We start from the raw sequence: 16437 nt of genomic DNA on the forward strand, positions 1-16437 counted from the left end.
CAAATAATATTCATTACTGTAGACTCTCAAAATAGAATTTTGCTAATTAACATATTTCTTTTATATATCCAAGTATTAAAATTTTTAAGAGCGAAGTGAGTAGTATAAAAAAGCCAAACTTCTCATTGTCTGCATCTCTCCATTGAATTTAGATTTTAGAAAGAATATTTACAATTACACATATTAACTTCTTTTAGAAGAGTGAATAAAAACCCATATTTAAAGAAAAAGTACTAATAAAGTTAGAAATGGCTAACACAACCTTAGCCCTAATATGTTCCAAATATTTTGAAGATTCTTACATACATTAATTGATTTAATCCTTAAAATACTATTATTTCTGTTTGCAAGTGAGAAAAGGACATCTTAGTGAATTAAAATAATGAGGAACACGTAGAATGTGGTAGTGTTAGAAGTGAAGCAGGTGATTTAATAACATAGCTTGTGCTTCTTATACCATTACACAAAGGAGAGTCAGAAATTACACATTTCCCTACCCTGAAACTGGGCAGAGGAGAAAAATGATGGAGAAAATGAGTGGGACCAAGAGAAGGTGTATTTGAATATAGTACAACTTGATCTATTTTTAAAATTCAGTGACACAATTCAGGCCCTTACAGTAGAACAGAATCATAGAACAATGCAACGAAGATGTCCTTAAGTCTAAAGAACCAAAAATGAAAGTGTTGTGCTTAGAAGGAGGAGAGCTAATGAGGAAAGGAGGATGGAGCTACAGGCGTGTGATTCTGAGGAAAAAGAGCAGCTGACGTAAGCCATATTTGAATACACCTTGTTACCTTAAAGTAAGTCTGAGTGAGTGGGATTGATAGGGAAGATACAGAGCTTATGTGAGTGGCAGCAATGCAAAATTAGCAAGAAACCAATAACACTGTAAGGTATGCAAACTAATATATTGATGGAGAACAGGGAGATAAGTTAGACATTAGTTGGTATAAACATATGTTGGAGTGCTTGGAGCCATTGGATTCATTATAATAGCACATTTTTCAGAGCTCAGGAGACCAAAGCAGGCAAGAAACAGGAGCAAGTAGATTAACCAGGGTCTAAGGATTGGAAAGACTGATGCAGAAAAGAGAAGATACAAGGCTTTAATCATTTAAAAGTCCATCCTCAAAGAGATCTAAGAAATAAACCGTGTAGGGCCAGAAATTGTAAAATCGTTTTCCTCTTATTTACTGCCAGAGAGTATTTGATGATGGAACAGCTTCAAATTATCACACATCTGCACATGACATTATTTTATGTGAATTATAGAAAACATCTGGTGATTAAAAACCCAACCAAAGCAATGAACCTAAGGAATAAAAATACAATTGGACCACTTTCACGCAATTTGGAAAATGCGAATTCTGTCTGTGTATTGTTTTTACCCTGGCCAATAAACATATTTGGGCATTTTAGGATTCAGCATGGTTCAAGAAAGAGTGTAGTTGTGGTCTAAATGGAATATAGACCAGAGTGGACCAGACACTTGGGAGCATGGAGACTTAGCTGGCAGCATCAATCTGCCTCATCTACTCAAGTTCCGTCTGCTTATCTTCCACCACGGATAACAGAGGCCCATGTGTTACGTTGGAAGGGATTGGACTTGTTATAAGGCTGCTTAGAAAGTTATTTTTATTTTGGAGTGAAGACATCTTTGTTTTTGCTGACTCAGCTTTGTGTGAGACATGATTTGCATTCTGTAGCGTCAAAGGCAATCATGTGGTCTTTAAAAATCTCCCAATATTCTTTTCACAAATTCTATCTTAATTATGCACACACCCAATTTTGTATCAGCTTTGTTGGACTTAGAATATAGGTAATTGGTATTGGAAAGCATAAAAGAGAATACAATTAAAAGAGGAAAACATTTTGGCCTAGTTAGAATGGAGGTGATGTTTCTGATCATCCAGGCCAGGCTGGGTAGAGAAGCATGTGAATCTTGGAAAAAGCTGATGGAGGAAGAAACTGGAGGTGGTGGCAAGAAAAATGAAGCCACAATGAATGGGAAGGAATCATGTTATATCTCAGAGAAGTAGAAAATTTTAAATGCACGGGATTTTGACTGAAGTTAAGTTTTCAGTATGAGACCATGGCATCAGAGTATATTCCAGTAGAAATGCCCTTAACTTCTAGTCCCTTAAGAATGTTTTAGAAAATTGTCTCTAAACAAATGACCATCTAAACTTTTATTAACACATTAATGGATGGGAACAACTGATAGGAAAGGTTATCTCACAGGTATTTAATCCTAATTTTAAGGACCTAGTTACCTAGTTACTTCTTATATTAAGCAATATTTCTTTTTTCTTTCTTTTTTTTTTTTTTGCTGTACGCGGGCCTCTCACCGTTGTGGCCTCTCCCATTGCGGAGCACAGGCTCCGGACGTGCAGTCTCAGCGGCCGTGGCTCACGGGCCCAGCCGCTCCGCGGCATGTGGGATCTTCCCGGACCGGGGCACGAACCCGTGTCCCCTGCATCGGCAGGCGGACTCTCAACCACTGCGCCACCAGGGATGCCCAACAATATTTCTTTTCCTATAGCTTGCATTCATGGAATCCAATTTTATCTTCTGGGACAACCTAGACAATTTTCTACATTGCTCTTTTCCTCATATTAAAAAGATTTAAGTATTTTTAGGGCTTTTTTGTTTCCTTCAAGTCTTCTGTTTTCAGGATAAATATTTTCCATTTCTTCAGCTAATTTTTAATTGTATCATTTCAAGCAGTCTCACCTATTCTCTTCTAGATCTTTTGTATTTGCCAACAGCTCCTAACAGGTATGGTCTACAAGCCTAAGTGAACTATCTAAAATACAATTCCAAGTCGAAAGGAGAGTGACTATTATTTCTCTTCTTATGTACATTATAATCTTTAAAGTGGTCTAAGCTCTATGTTTATCATTTCCCTAATATTTTGATTCTTCATTTCATATGCAGAGAAGTAAATTCCCTACCTTTTGTTTTCCATACATCATGCTGTTAGTCAGGCTTTACCATCTTGCCGTTGACATTTACATTCATGTCCCCATTAAATGTCATCTTCTTTCAATCTATATTGGATTTTTATTTTTTGCTATCCTTCCCACATTCATGCTATTTAAAAATTAGTTACATGCACAATCAATGTTAGCCTTGAAAGACTTAGATAAAAATGATTGAAATTATATGACTGCAGGACATGGTAAAGATAAAATCACTAGAATGTAGTGATTTGACAAGAGGAAGAGGTAAATGGGGGAAAAAGATTGGGAAGAAAGAAGAATCGTATTGAACTACAATCCTGCTAGCAAACAGGATGTTCTTCGGATATAATTAACTTTGCGGGGAGGGAGCTAAAACAAAGATATTTGCACCAGCAGGATCCAACATGTTGGCACTTCAACATGGACAGATTTCCAGGAGGGATGGAGAGAGGGAAGGAGGTGGGGGAACCTATATACCATATATTCATTTCGTTTAGGCTTACTTCTGCTGGGTGATTTTTTATTTTCCACCCTAAAGTTTATTCTTTTTATTATGGATAAATATTATATATTTGAATCCAGGCAGTGCCTGAACTAAGTGGTGTGATAAAACCCAAAACTGACATTAGATAATATAACAGAAATGAAGTATAAATCAAAAGAGCTCCTTTCCTAAATAATTGAATTCCTAACCCATGTCTTTGAATTTCAGATTTTACTTATTCATTTTATAATGGCTTTCTAAATTGGCTTTCTCCAGCTGATATGACAAAAACACTTGATAGCCCCAATTTTCCCATTATAGAACTACTTTGATAAACTAACTCTGAAGTCAGTTGGATTATTACAGGCAAAAAGAAATGCAATGCTTGCAAATTAAGGTCAATATATAGAGATCTTCTTAAAGACGATTGTGTACTTGGATGCAGACATTTTCATGTCAAGGTGCTAAGTATTAAGAAGGTTACAAGTAATTAAAGTTTCAGAGCTTACCCTTAGTGTGTTTGAAATCTCATAAGGTAGAAAATAAATGTAATACTCATTTATTATTTCATCATTTATTTAACAAATATTGACAAAATAAATTCCATGTGCCAGACACTTCTAGGCATTTGGGATACATTAATTAAAACATTCTTGCCTTCATGAAGCTTGTATTGGAGCCATCAGAGATAGACAATAAACAGTACAGGAATTAAATAAGTAAATTAAATGATATGCCAAAATGTGATATTGCTAAATATAACATAAGAACACGAAAAGGAGTCATTTAGGCTTTAGAGGTGGGGGAAGGATGCTGTTTTATACTGAGTCCTCATTGAGAAGGAAAGATAAGAAAATATTTGAATGAAGTGATGGAGTTAGCCTTGGAAGAAGAGTATTACAAACAGAAGGAGAGCAGAGGAAAAAACCTATAGGGACATGCTTGGTGTGTTTAAGAATTAGTGGGGGACCACAGTGACTGGGGCAGAGTACCAGTGGGGATAGAATAGGAGATGAGGAAAGAAAGGGATAGGTTGAGAGATTATAAATGATGTGGTAGGTAGCTTCTAACCTGGCCCCAATGATTTCCCACCTCCTGGTGGTCATAACCTCTGTCATCCTCTACCCTCGAGTGTGGGATGAACCTAGTTAATTGTTTCTAGCCAGTAGAATATGGCAAAAATGATAGAGTATCACGTCCATGATTAGGTTAACAAAGATAGTGACTTTCATCTTGCTGGTACTCTTTCTTCCTGGAACTCTTTCTTGCTCTCTTCCTTACTCATTCTGATAAAAAGCCAGCTGCTGTGTTGTGAGATGCTCTGGGGAGAGGTCTACATGGTAAAAAATTGAAAGACACCTCTGACCAACAGCTCACAAGAACCTAAGTCCTTAAATTCTACTACCAATCTTGTGAGTGATTTAGAAAACAGTACCTTCCCTGTTGAATCTTGAGGTGGTTGAAGTCTCGCAGAGTTGCCACATAAATGTATGCTCAGTTAAATCTGAAGTTCGGATAAACAGTAAAATTTGTTGTGTGTGTAAGTATACAACATTTTGGACAGAAGCTAAGATTGTTGTTTATCTGAAATAAAAATTTAATTGGTCTTCCTATATATTATCTGCTAAAACCAGCAACTCTACTTGTGAATGACCCAGAACCAGAGGAATGATCTAATCTTCTCCCTGATTCCTGACCAGAATAATAAATAAGGATAATAAATGTGTGTTTATTGCTGTTAGGTTTCAGGGCCATTTGTTATGCAGCAATAGCTAGCTAAAATAAGGTAGTTTTGATAAAAGTCAAAGGAGAAAAGTGCTAACCCAGGTTTGAATGAAGACCCGGAGGTATTGAGGAAGAAAGTAGGGTTTGTACTATGTTTTAATTAATTGGTAAGAATGCTAAAGTGGATTAGAATATACATAGAAGTTTAAGCTTCTCCGTTCTTCTTTTACATTGGCCTAGAGGATATCACAACTCTTCTATTCACTAATTTACACATCCATAATAATCATAAGTTGTCTCTTTGAACATATTCCTAAAGTAGCATCATTGTATTAACTTTGCAAAAAATTAAAATATGATATGTTCTTGCTGTATCTCCATGCTATAACAATAGCAAATATATATGTATATAGCACTGCCTATGTGCCAGTTACTGTTCTAAATGCTTTCTGTATATTAATTTAATTGCCATAATAATTAAATAAATAATGTTATTATTTATATAGATGATGAAGTTGAGACGCAGATGGTAAGGTAGTTTGCCTAGGATCATAGAGATGGTAAGAGATAGACCAATACACACTCAGTGGACACCAAACTTTCTGATTTTAATAAACATAAACTACTTTTTTTCTGTTGTCATCTGACACAAACTCTAGATTCATCTTTAACTATTTAGATGACTAATATTTTATCATAAGAATATACATTTAATCTCTTAGAAGCTTCGTTATTATCTTTTCCATGAAATCCATCCCTTGCAAATCCAAATTGTCACAGTCAGCTCGATGTTACACATGAGGCTTACTTTCATGTGATCCGTTTACCCCCTCTGGCAGGTACTCAATCAACCTGGGTATAAATCCTGGTTCTGTTCCAAGTGAACTTCAAAACCTTTAGCAATTAAAAAAATTTCTCTTAGTCTCAGTTTTTCTCAACTATGAAATGGGAATAATAATAACTATTATAATAAGACATGGAGAAGATTTTAAAATATATTTTACATAAAGTGCCTAAATAGCACCTGAGTTAAGAAATGCATACCAAACGCTAATTCCATGTCACCTCCCATTTTTCATTGTGCCTAACCTCCAATCATTTCCACCTAATCCCCTGAAATCTGGCCAGAATTCACAGCTAACACTGAAATATTCTCTTCAGACACATCAGTGATTCGTTTCTGTCCAAAAGCAGAAGCATTTCCTCCATCCTAATTCCCCTTGTTGTCTTTAGAGTTTTTGACACTTCTACTGCCCCTTTGATTTAAAAATATATTGCTCCCTGACTTGTTGCATCATGTTACTAGAATCTTACCATTCCCTTTCTTCTTACCATGGCCCTTTCTTTTTGTGTGACTTTGCTACTAATAAGGAGATGACTCTATCAGTCGCCAAGTGTTACTAAGCCTGTCCCATGTGATCTGTAGATTGGGCTTCTCAAGATCTACATCCTTACACATTTACTCAATTTCTTCTAATCGTATTAGTTTATTCCTGAAGTTCTTATGGTTAGTCACCTAATTCTTCCTTGTGTCAGGTATTGATTTGTGGCCTCTCAACTCCCAGTCTACCCATATATACCTTGCTTTATGATTTATGAATATTTCTTTTTGGTCAGCTGATGTTAAGCTTTGTCAGTAAAGGATGCTGGAGAGATACTGTGGAGGAAGGGGATTCTCCTCCTGGTTCTGGTGTACTTTTCTCTCTCTTGCTCTGGCTGCCAGCATTGTACACACCAAGACAGTGTTTGCCCTTCAGCAGGTTTGCTTGCCCATCCTGTCACATGGTGTCCTGCCCACCAGCCTCAGCCTCCCAGCAGTCTGGCAGGAAGTTTCCTGCTCATCAGGATTTATCTGCTAGCTGTGGGCCGGCTCTACCAGGGGACAATGTAGGCACCATCTTCACCATTTAGTTGGTTTCTTGCTTCTCAGCCTTGTCCTCACAGTGGGACTTAATGTCCCTGCAACTCAGGAACTTTGTCAAGCATCAATGGGTTATGGCCACACCCTCTCCAAGAAGGCTTGAATCTCAGCCTTGGGGAGGAAGCCTCTTCTCTAGTTGGTTTCTTCTTGGCCTAGTTCTCTCAGCCCTAGGCTATTCTATAAAATTCGATTTTATTTTCCCTTGGTAGGTTTTCCCCTGTTTGTAATTAATACTTTTTTTAAAGTCTCTATTGAACTTGTTACAATATTGCTTCTGTTTTATGTTTTGGTTTTTTGGCCGCAAGGCATGTGGGATCTTAGCTTCCTGACCAGGGATCGAACCTGCACCCCCTGCACTGGAAGGCGAAGTCTTAACCACCAGACCACCAAGGAAGTCCCTATTAATATGTTTTTAATATTCCTTTTTAAGTATTCAAACTACTGGTATGGTTTATGTGTCCTAACTGAATTCTGTTACAGGATAGGTATGTGAAAGGTCCTAGGAGGTAAATCCTAAAAGATGGTATTGTGGAATTAGTTTAATCATGTTTGTGGTCCTAGCATAGTGCTGGGCTTCTTGCCAATGGGAAGTGAGATACTAATGAACCATATGAATGCATCTGACTTAGTATGTTAGGCCAGGTAACTCTCCAAAATGGCTGTACACATTTACACTTTGACCAACAGTGTATTTGAGCTCCCATTACTTTTTATCCCTGTGAATACTTGCCATGTGTATCTTCTTGGCTTTAGCCATATTGGCAAATGTGTAATGCTATCCATTTATGGTTTTAATTAATTTTTATTTATATTAAGATTAATGAGGTTGAGTACCTTTTCATATGCTTACCGTCCATGTGACTATCCTTTTAACCATTTCCTGTTTGGATATCTTGCCCATTTTTTCCATTGGCTCAGCTACTTTTTACTTATTGATTTATAGGAGTGCTTGATATATTCCATAAAACATAACTTTTATTAGTTGCATGTATTGCAAATACATTTTTTCAGTCTGTGGAGATACCAATTAGAATAATAAGAACATGTAAATGCTAAAGAATAAATCTTAAAATAAATTTACAAGACACCACTGTAAAACTGTAAGTTGAAGAAATAATATGATCTACACAAGATGTGCTATGTTTATGGATAGTAAACCTATAAAAGGTAGAGATACCGATTCTACCAATCCTATCTATAAAATCAAAAAATCCTCAATCAAAATCTAAGCTAGTCTGATTGGAAATTGAAAAAACTGATTGCAAAATTCATATGGAAACATGACAAGCTTGAAGATTTACTCTACCAGATATCAAGACCTGCTCTAAAGCATCACTAATTTATAGTGTGAATATGGCATAAATATACATATATTTGTATTTATACATATAAAACAATGAAAAACAACAGTTTAGTAACAGAACCAGCACTCTTTTCCTCAGAGTTGTGTGCATGGTGCCTAGAGATGATTGATTTGCAAGTCTTTGGCCTCTATTTATATAAAAATATTTGCTCTCCAGGTTTCTTCCAAATCCTATACTGTATTGGCATCTTATATTACTTCCTCTTCAATTTTCCCTAAATAGGATTCATGAGGCAAGTTTTGAATACTTCTTTGCATATATCTCTGACACACAGCAAGGGATTTCCCTTTGAAGTCTACCGTATAATGTTTATTTCCACAGAAATTTTCATATGTTTTATTTCTTAAATTATTTCAAGATAGTATTTAGCATGTCAATTTCCAAATTACATTATATTTCCTCTACTCTCCTGTGAGTAAATTAATTCCTTTTTAGAAGTTACTGTGATACTTTATCAGAGATTAAATTTAGCATCTCTCTTTAAATTTAGAGACATAATTGTGGTGGTTGGGTGGGAGGGGAAGGCCGTTTCATCTGATCAGCATTGTTCCCAATGAAAAACATCGTGTTGTGACAGACTTGTGTGTTTTCAATGAAGAACATTTAATTTCCAAGGCCTAGTTTTATAGAGAATATTATTGCCCATTCATAGAAAACAGCAAGAGCCAGTGATAACAACATGCTTACCTTTGAAGATATTGTTCTGCTTTTGAGCTTCCTTGAAAAGATCATGCCAGTTTGGGATGGCATTCCCAATAGGAAAAGTTGAAAACTCTATTACAACCATCACTAACATACATGTCAAGTTTGAGCTCACTTTCTTCCCTGCTGATTCAGGTAATTACTCTTTTAAAAATAGTTTCACATTTTTTTCCCCTATTAAAGGCAAGGTACTGCTCAAACGATCAGTACAGTACAAATGATTAGTTATTTTTTCCTCAGTCTTTCACCTCTTCCTTGTTGATATTAATTTAAAATAGTTGCATTTTGAAAAAAATATAGAAAATTTATATTTCAAAGGATGAGTAGAGGAGAGTATAGACATCTAAAGGAAGGACGAGCTATTCTGAACTGCTTCATAAAAGAAAATTTTATGAATGTTATTGAAAAATGTACTTAATAGATTTTTTGTTTACAAATAAAAGATTAAAATTTATGGAAATATTTTATATTTATATTAAGACAGCTGTGAGAAGGGAGAGAGGGTAGGTGACATCCTCCAGCTGTTAACTTAGGTTTTGCCTCAGCTGTACAAACAGATCTCATTTTGCTTAGGACACTTCCAGTACCTGAGCAAGGCAGGGGTCGTTGAGGATGTGCTTTTCAGGGTGGATGGTGGCCACTGTCTGAGCAAAGCCATTGTGAAAGGTCCTAGACATTTGCACCCCCTGTGGGACTCCCTTATTGGGCAGGATTTACTCTGAAGCTCACCTTTGGGTTGAGAGAGACTCTAATGACAGGTCTTCATCATGGTCTGATCGGTCCCCTGCCCAATCCTGCTTCTCCCCCTGATCGTTCACAAGTGTTCCTCCCTGATAAACCTTTTCCACACCTATCTCCATCTCGGCATCTACTTCCCAGAGAACTGGACTTATGACAGGGAAGTTTTTAAATATAATATAGAGTGTTGTTAGAAATCAGAGACAAAAGGAGACAGAGACAAAGCAGAGACGTAAAGTTAAACCAAATAGTGCCGGACTTTTTATCTACTAAAATAAATTGGCTTAAAGCTTCATAGTTAAAGCGATTTACTATGGATTCTTTTAAGCATCTTTGAAATGCTTTCTGTAAGAGTAGTAGAAAAGAGAAGAAAATTCTTCAAAGCAAAAACATGTACATGCTGACTGAACAATTTGATATCAAACAATGACTGCTATGATGGTGAGACCATTGTTAAAAATTACTTTCATGTTGTTAATTGCTTTTTTTTTTCCTAAGTAAATGCTCTTTTGGAGAAAAGTAAGTTGATATCTTAATATCAGTGGAAAAGTAGACAATTTCGTTAGTATGTTTCAGGAATGATGACTGTTATTAGCAGGGAAGAATACTTGTCAAATACTCTGATTTTTAAAATTAAAAAAAAAAAACCTAAAAAGTTTTTACTTATAGTTTTGCTCTATTTTTGCTCAGTAACAACTATTACTTTGGAACTACATTTTAACTACACAAGCATATTTGAATTTAATGATCTTTATTTTAATCAAAAGAAACCAAATTCAGAAGTTAAATTGATATCTACCTCTACAGTATTATAATTGAACTATATACATGGTGTTAGTTAATGTAATTGTGGATTGCCCTGTTTAATATGGACCAGAATTTGGCCTTTAGATATAGCATTTTCAGAGATGTTCAAATACATGTAATAATATTTGAGATGCACCTATATCCTTATGAAAACATTGTTAACATAAAGCTCTTCCTTTCTTTTGTTTTGAGGGAGTTGAAGAGAGTCCCTGTTTAGATGCTGGGGTTATGCCCTACAAACACTACCACTGTTCTACTTTCCCGTATTCTGAATTCCATAATATAGTACAGAGGAGTCATACCAGGAAGGGATAGAAACTTGATGCTTTAAATAAGGTTTCAAAAAGTTTGGGCTGTTGGAGAGATTGTTTCTCACAACTAGCCATATTTATCTTCTCTTTTCTTGGCATGTAAGATTTACAACTCTGTCTCAAGTTTTTAAGTTTTTAATGATAACCATAGTTTCCTAACTGTTTCAAGAGGCTTCCTCCTAGGACACTGGGTAGCATTTATTTACCTTTCTCCTAGCTATTCTTAGGCATTATTATTTATATGACTTATTTTAGCATTTGATTATATTCACCTTAGCACTTTCTTGTATTTCTTGTATTTCTATATTTTTAGATTATCCTCTACTTTTGAAAGTACCTAATATGTCACTTTTCCCCCAAATACTGTCACTTTCAGGGATGAACTATGTCAGGTATTTGTTTGGTATCCATTTTTTTCCCACAGTATTCCAACTTCTATTAGGGATGAACCATGTCATCTTTTTAAACATCCATGAGAATATTTAAAGTTTAATAAATCGTTTATTGAATGGAACTGACAGTAAGTCTCCTGTGGATAATACTGTGCTTAGTGTTATCTTCAGTTAATGTGGCTCAATGAATGGAGTGAGCCGTTCATGGATAGTGCATTTCAGATGTACATGTTTTCCACGAATAAAATTCAGTATCTATGAGAATCACTTGTTGAGGGATCTGAAGACTAAATAATAAAGGAAAACATATTTATTTTCTCTTATAGTATTTTCTCTTATAGTATGGGATTTAGTTGTAGCCACATGTGAGAAAATATTACAGTGTGTAGTTTTCTTTAACTCAAATGTGATTTGCTTCTTTGTCCTTGGTCTCTCTTCCTTTACCTCTCTAAATTCCACTGGTGATGTAAACAGAATGTCCCGCACTGCCACCTTGGTTTCTTTTCTGTCAGACTGAAGAAGCAAGGCTTGTTTGTGTGGCCTTAAGTGAAATAAAGATGGGCCTAATTTGTATGGTTGCATCCTACCTTTGCAGAATCTACTTAATGGGTCTTAAAAACTTTTGAGATTGTTTCAAGAGTTAATAGACACAGGGGAATTTAAGACTAGAGGTATTTTTCCAAAGTCACTCAATGATATATTTATAATATATGATTCAAATTTAAAATATATAATTATATACATACTTATATATAATTAAGAGTCAGCATTCTCTTCAACATTATGTTTTGTATATTTATTTTTATTTGTGTGTAGGAGATGTATAATATAGATATAACTTAATAAAAAAATTTTCATTCCATACGTGCTTTTACTCGGTGTATATTCATATATTCATTAAACAAATATTAAGTTCTTAATATATTTCAGTTATTGTTCCAAACTCTTGGAATAAAGTGATAAAGAAGAAAGTAAATCTCTGTTTCCAGGGACTTCAATTGCTGAGTTCTTGAGACTCTAAATTCTTTCAGACTCCTGCATATATGATGAGAAGTTTTTACGTTATTCCGGGTGAAATTGACCTGTCTGAGCAAACTTGTTAGACTGCTAAAACCTTGTCAGTCTTACGTGTGAATTATTTATCATCATGTAGACATGTTTAATAGTTTAAAATCCACCTGCTAATAATTTCTGTCTTTACCTCATGCCTAGTATTTGTGGGTAACACAGGTAAGAACTTTTGTACATAGTCAAGAATACTGTAACATTCCATAAGAGCATCTACACCATATAAAAATCCCAAGATGTTCAAGGAAACAGATAATAGGTTCCATAGCCACAGACACATAGACACAAGTGCGTATGTACACCTGTGTGTGTATGTGCTGTATGTGTCCCACAAGCTGATTGTATAGGTGCAGAAATTAGAGAGTAAGTAACTATCACTGTTTTTGGGGACCACTCATCTCCACACAAGAATGCTGGCCTAAAGCAGAGCATTTCAAGAGAGCTGTAATTCCATTCCTTCAGGGCAGATATATGACAGATGCAATGAAAAAAAAAATGGATTCAATACAAATATTTCAAGAAGGTTGTCAGCTTTTTTTTTACTTTTTGCTGAGCCGCCTTGGGGGAAAAGGAGACATTACCAATTAAGATAGGGTTGTGGGAATCAACACAAAGGAAACAGAGAGGATCCTGCTAATACAATATCACTCTCATCTAAACAACTGCATTAGCCAGAAAATAGAGTGCTAAATTAATAGAGTGGCAGTGCATTTTTTGGGAGATAATTTTTACATTTAGATTTTTAAGTAGCTAAAGTGTTCAGTTCCATTCCCTAAAAATAAAACAAAAATAATAGACTAATTGAACTATCAAAAAGAAATGTTTAAGGAATTTGAGGCCAGATGATAATCCATTATGGAAAGAAATTTAACGTTCTCTAGCTCTGTTGAAACAGTTGATAAAAGATCAACTAGCAATGAAATATACCAGTCAATATTCTAGTTTATTTTAAATTGTCTTAGGATCAATTGATATTCTGCTGCTTCTTTTTTAACATCCATAGTATTTGGTGTCCTTCTGTATTTAGATGTGTCTTTATTAATTCAATATTTTTCTTGAGCAAACCTCGTTAGTAATTTGAAAACTGCAAACTAGTTTAGGTTTTGAATGCCAGCCTGAGAAGAATGGTCAGTATAAAATTTGTAGATGATAACAAAGCCACAGGAATGTGTTTTGAGCTGTCGAGCATGATGCAATGGAAAGAGTTTAGGAATTATATCAGAATTTCAGGGCTCAAAGATACCTGTGCTACATTTACTGGTCATGAGATGCTGTACAATGCTATTTCAATATTTAAAAAATGGAAATAGTCATACCTACTTTGGAATATTTTCTTTTTAAGGACTTCTAATTAAAGTATAACATTTATACAGAAGTGTTCCTATCATTAGTATACAGCTGGAAGCATTTCACAAATTGACTCTTAAAACCGGTACCCAATTCAAGAAACAGAGGATTCACACCTGAGAATCCCTTCTTATGCTCCCCTCCAGTCTCTACTGCCTCCCAAGTTTAGCTACTATTAAGTTTTTCCACTTTAAAAAATTGAGGTGAAATTTGTATTACATAAAATTAACCATTGCAAAATATATCATTCAGTGGCAATTAGTACATTCACAATATTGTGCAACCATCACTTTTATCAAATGCCAAGACATTATCATCTCCCCGATGATAATGTGTATGGGAAACCCCATACACATTAAGTAATCACTTCTCATTCTCCCTTCCCTTGAGCTTCTGGTAACCACCAAACGCCTTTCTGTCCCTACGGATTTACCTCTTCTGGATGTTTCGTATAAATGTAATTATACACTACATGGCCTTTTGTGTATATCTTCTCTCACTTAGCATGAAGTTTTTGAGGTCCAACCATGTGGGAGTATGTGTCAGTACTTCGTTCCTTTTTACAGCTAAATGATATTCCATTGTATGTTTGTGTGTGTGTACCTTACAACTCAACACAAAAAATTCAATTAAAAATAGACAAAGGACTTGAATAGACATTTCTCCAAAGAAGATATACAAAGGGCAAACAAGAATATTAGGTCATATTAGTCATTAGGGAAATGGAAATCAAAACCACAAGGTAGTATTTTACACCCACTAGGATGGTTATAATAAAATATATGGAAAATAACAAGTGTTGGTGAGGAGGTGGGGAAATTCAAACCCTCATACGTTGTTTGTGAGAACCACAAACATGGAAAACATTTTGGTGGTTCTTCAAAAACTTAAGCAGAGAATTGCCATACAACCCAGCAATTCCACTTCTGGGTATAAACCCCAAAGAACTGATAGCATGTATTCAAACAAATACTTGTTCATTAATGTTCATTGCTGATATGAATAAGTATCTTGACACAAGGAGATTAGACTGGGCCCTAAATGTAATCACAAGTGTCCTTATAAGAGTTAGGCAGAGGTAGATTTGATGAAAGTATATGTGACCCACAGACACAGGCAGTTGGAGTAATGTGGGGAAAGAGTCATGAACCAAAGAATTCAGGTGGCCTCCAGGAGTTAAACAAAGGCAAGTAAACAGAGTGTCCTTTAGAATCTCCAGAAGGAAGTAGCTCTGTCAACACTGACTTCAGCTTAGTTAAACTAATTTTAGACTTCTGGCCTCCAGAATTGTAAGAGAATAAATTTGCATTGTCTGTAGCTACCGAGTACGTAGGAATTCACTACAGCAGTCATAGGAAACTGATACAGTGTCAATTATTATTATTTTTTATTCTACATGGCTAGCCAAATGATCTGGATTATTCATTAATAATCCATATTTTATCCCCTGTACTACAGTATCATCTTGTCATAAATCAGGTGGCCATATATTTATAGATCCATTTCTAGAAATCCTTCAATTCCCTGGTAGATTTGTTTGTCCCTGCATCAACACCACACCATTTGAGTTTCTCTAGGTAAATAAATCATGATTTATGGTAGAAAAAATCCACCAGCTTTATTTTTCTATTTAGGTTTGTCTTGGTAATTTTTCATATTTTACATTTCCATAAAAAGCTTTAAAATTAGGTTAGCATTTTAGATAAAGTATTTATTAGATTTTTGGGGGAATTGCTTTACATCTGTAGATCAATTGGGGAAGAAATAATACAACACTGAGCCTTTCAATCTATGAAGATTTTATTTTATTTATTTATTTTTTCAAGTTTTTTTAAAAAATATCTTTATTGGAGTATAATTGCTTTAAATGGTGTGTTAGTTTCAGCTTTATAGCAAAGCGAATCAGTTATACATATACATATATTCCCATATCTCTTCCCTCTTGCATCTCCCTCCCTCCCACCCTCCCTATCCCACCCATCTAGGTGGTCACAAAGCACCGAGCTGATCTCCCTGTGCTCTGCGACTGCTTCCCACTAGCTATCTATTTTATGTTTGGTAGTGTATATATGTCCATGCAACTCTCTCATTTTGTCACAGCTTACCCTACCCCCTCACCATATCCTCAAGTTCATTCTAGTAGGTCTGTGTCTTTATTCCCGTCTTGCCCCAGGTTCTTCATGACCTTTTTTTTTTTTCTTAGATTCCAAATATATGTGTTAGCATACGGTATTTGTTTTTCTCTTTCTAACTTACTGCACTCTGTATGACAGACTCTAGTTCCATCCACCTCACTACAAATATCTCAATTTCGTTTCTTTTTATGGCTGAGTAATATTCAATTGTATATATGTGCCACATCTTCTTTATCCATCCATCTGCTGATGGACACTTAGGTTGCTTCCATGTCCTGGCTATTGTAGAGCTGCAATGAACATTTTGGTACATGACTCTTTGTGAATTATGGTTTTCTCAGGGTATATGCCAAGTAGTGGGATTGCTGGGTCATATGGTAGTTCTATTTGTAGTTTTTGAAGGAACCTCCATACTGTTCTCCATAGTGGCTATACCAATTCACATTCCCACCAGCAGTGCAAGAGTGTTCCCTTTTC

This window comes from Physeter macrocephalus, chromosome 5 (assembly GCF_002837175.3).
Source record: "Physeter macrocephalus isolate SW-GA chromosome 5, ASM283717v5, whole genome shotgun sequence".
In the NCBI taxonomy this organism is placed as follows: Eukaryota; Metazoa; Chordata; class Mammalia; order Artiodactyla; family Physeteridae; genus Physeter; species Physeter macrocephalus.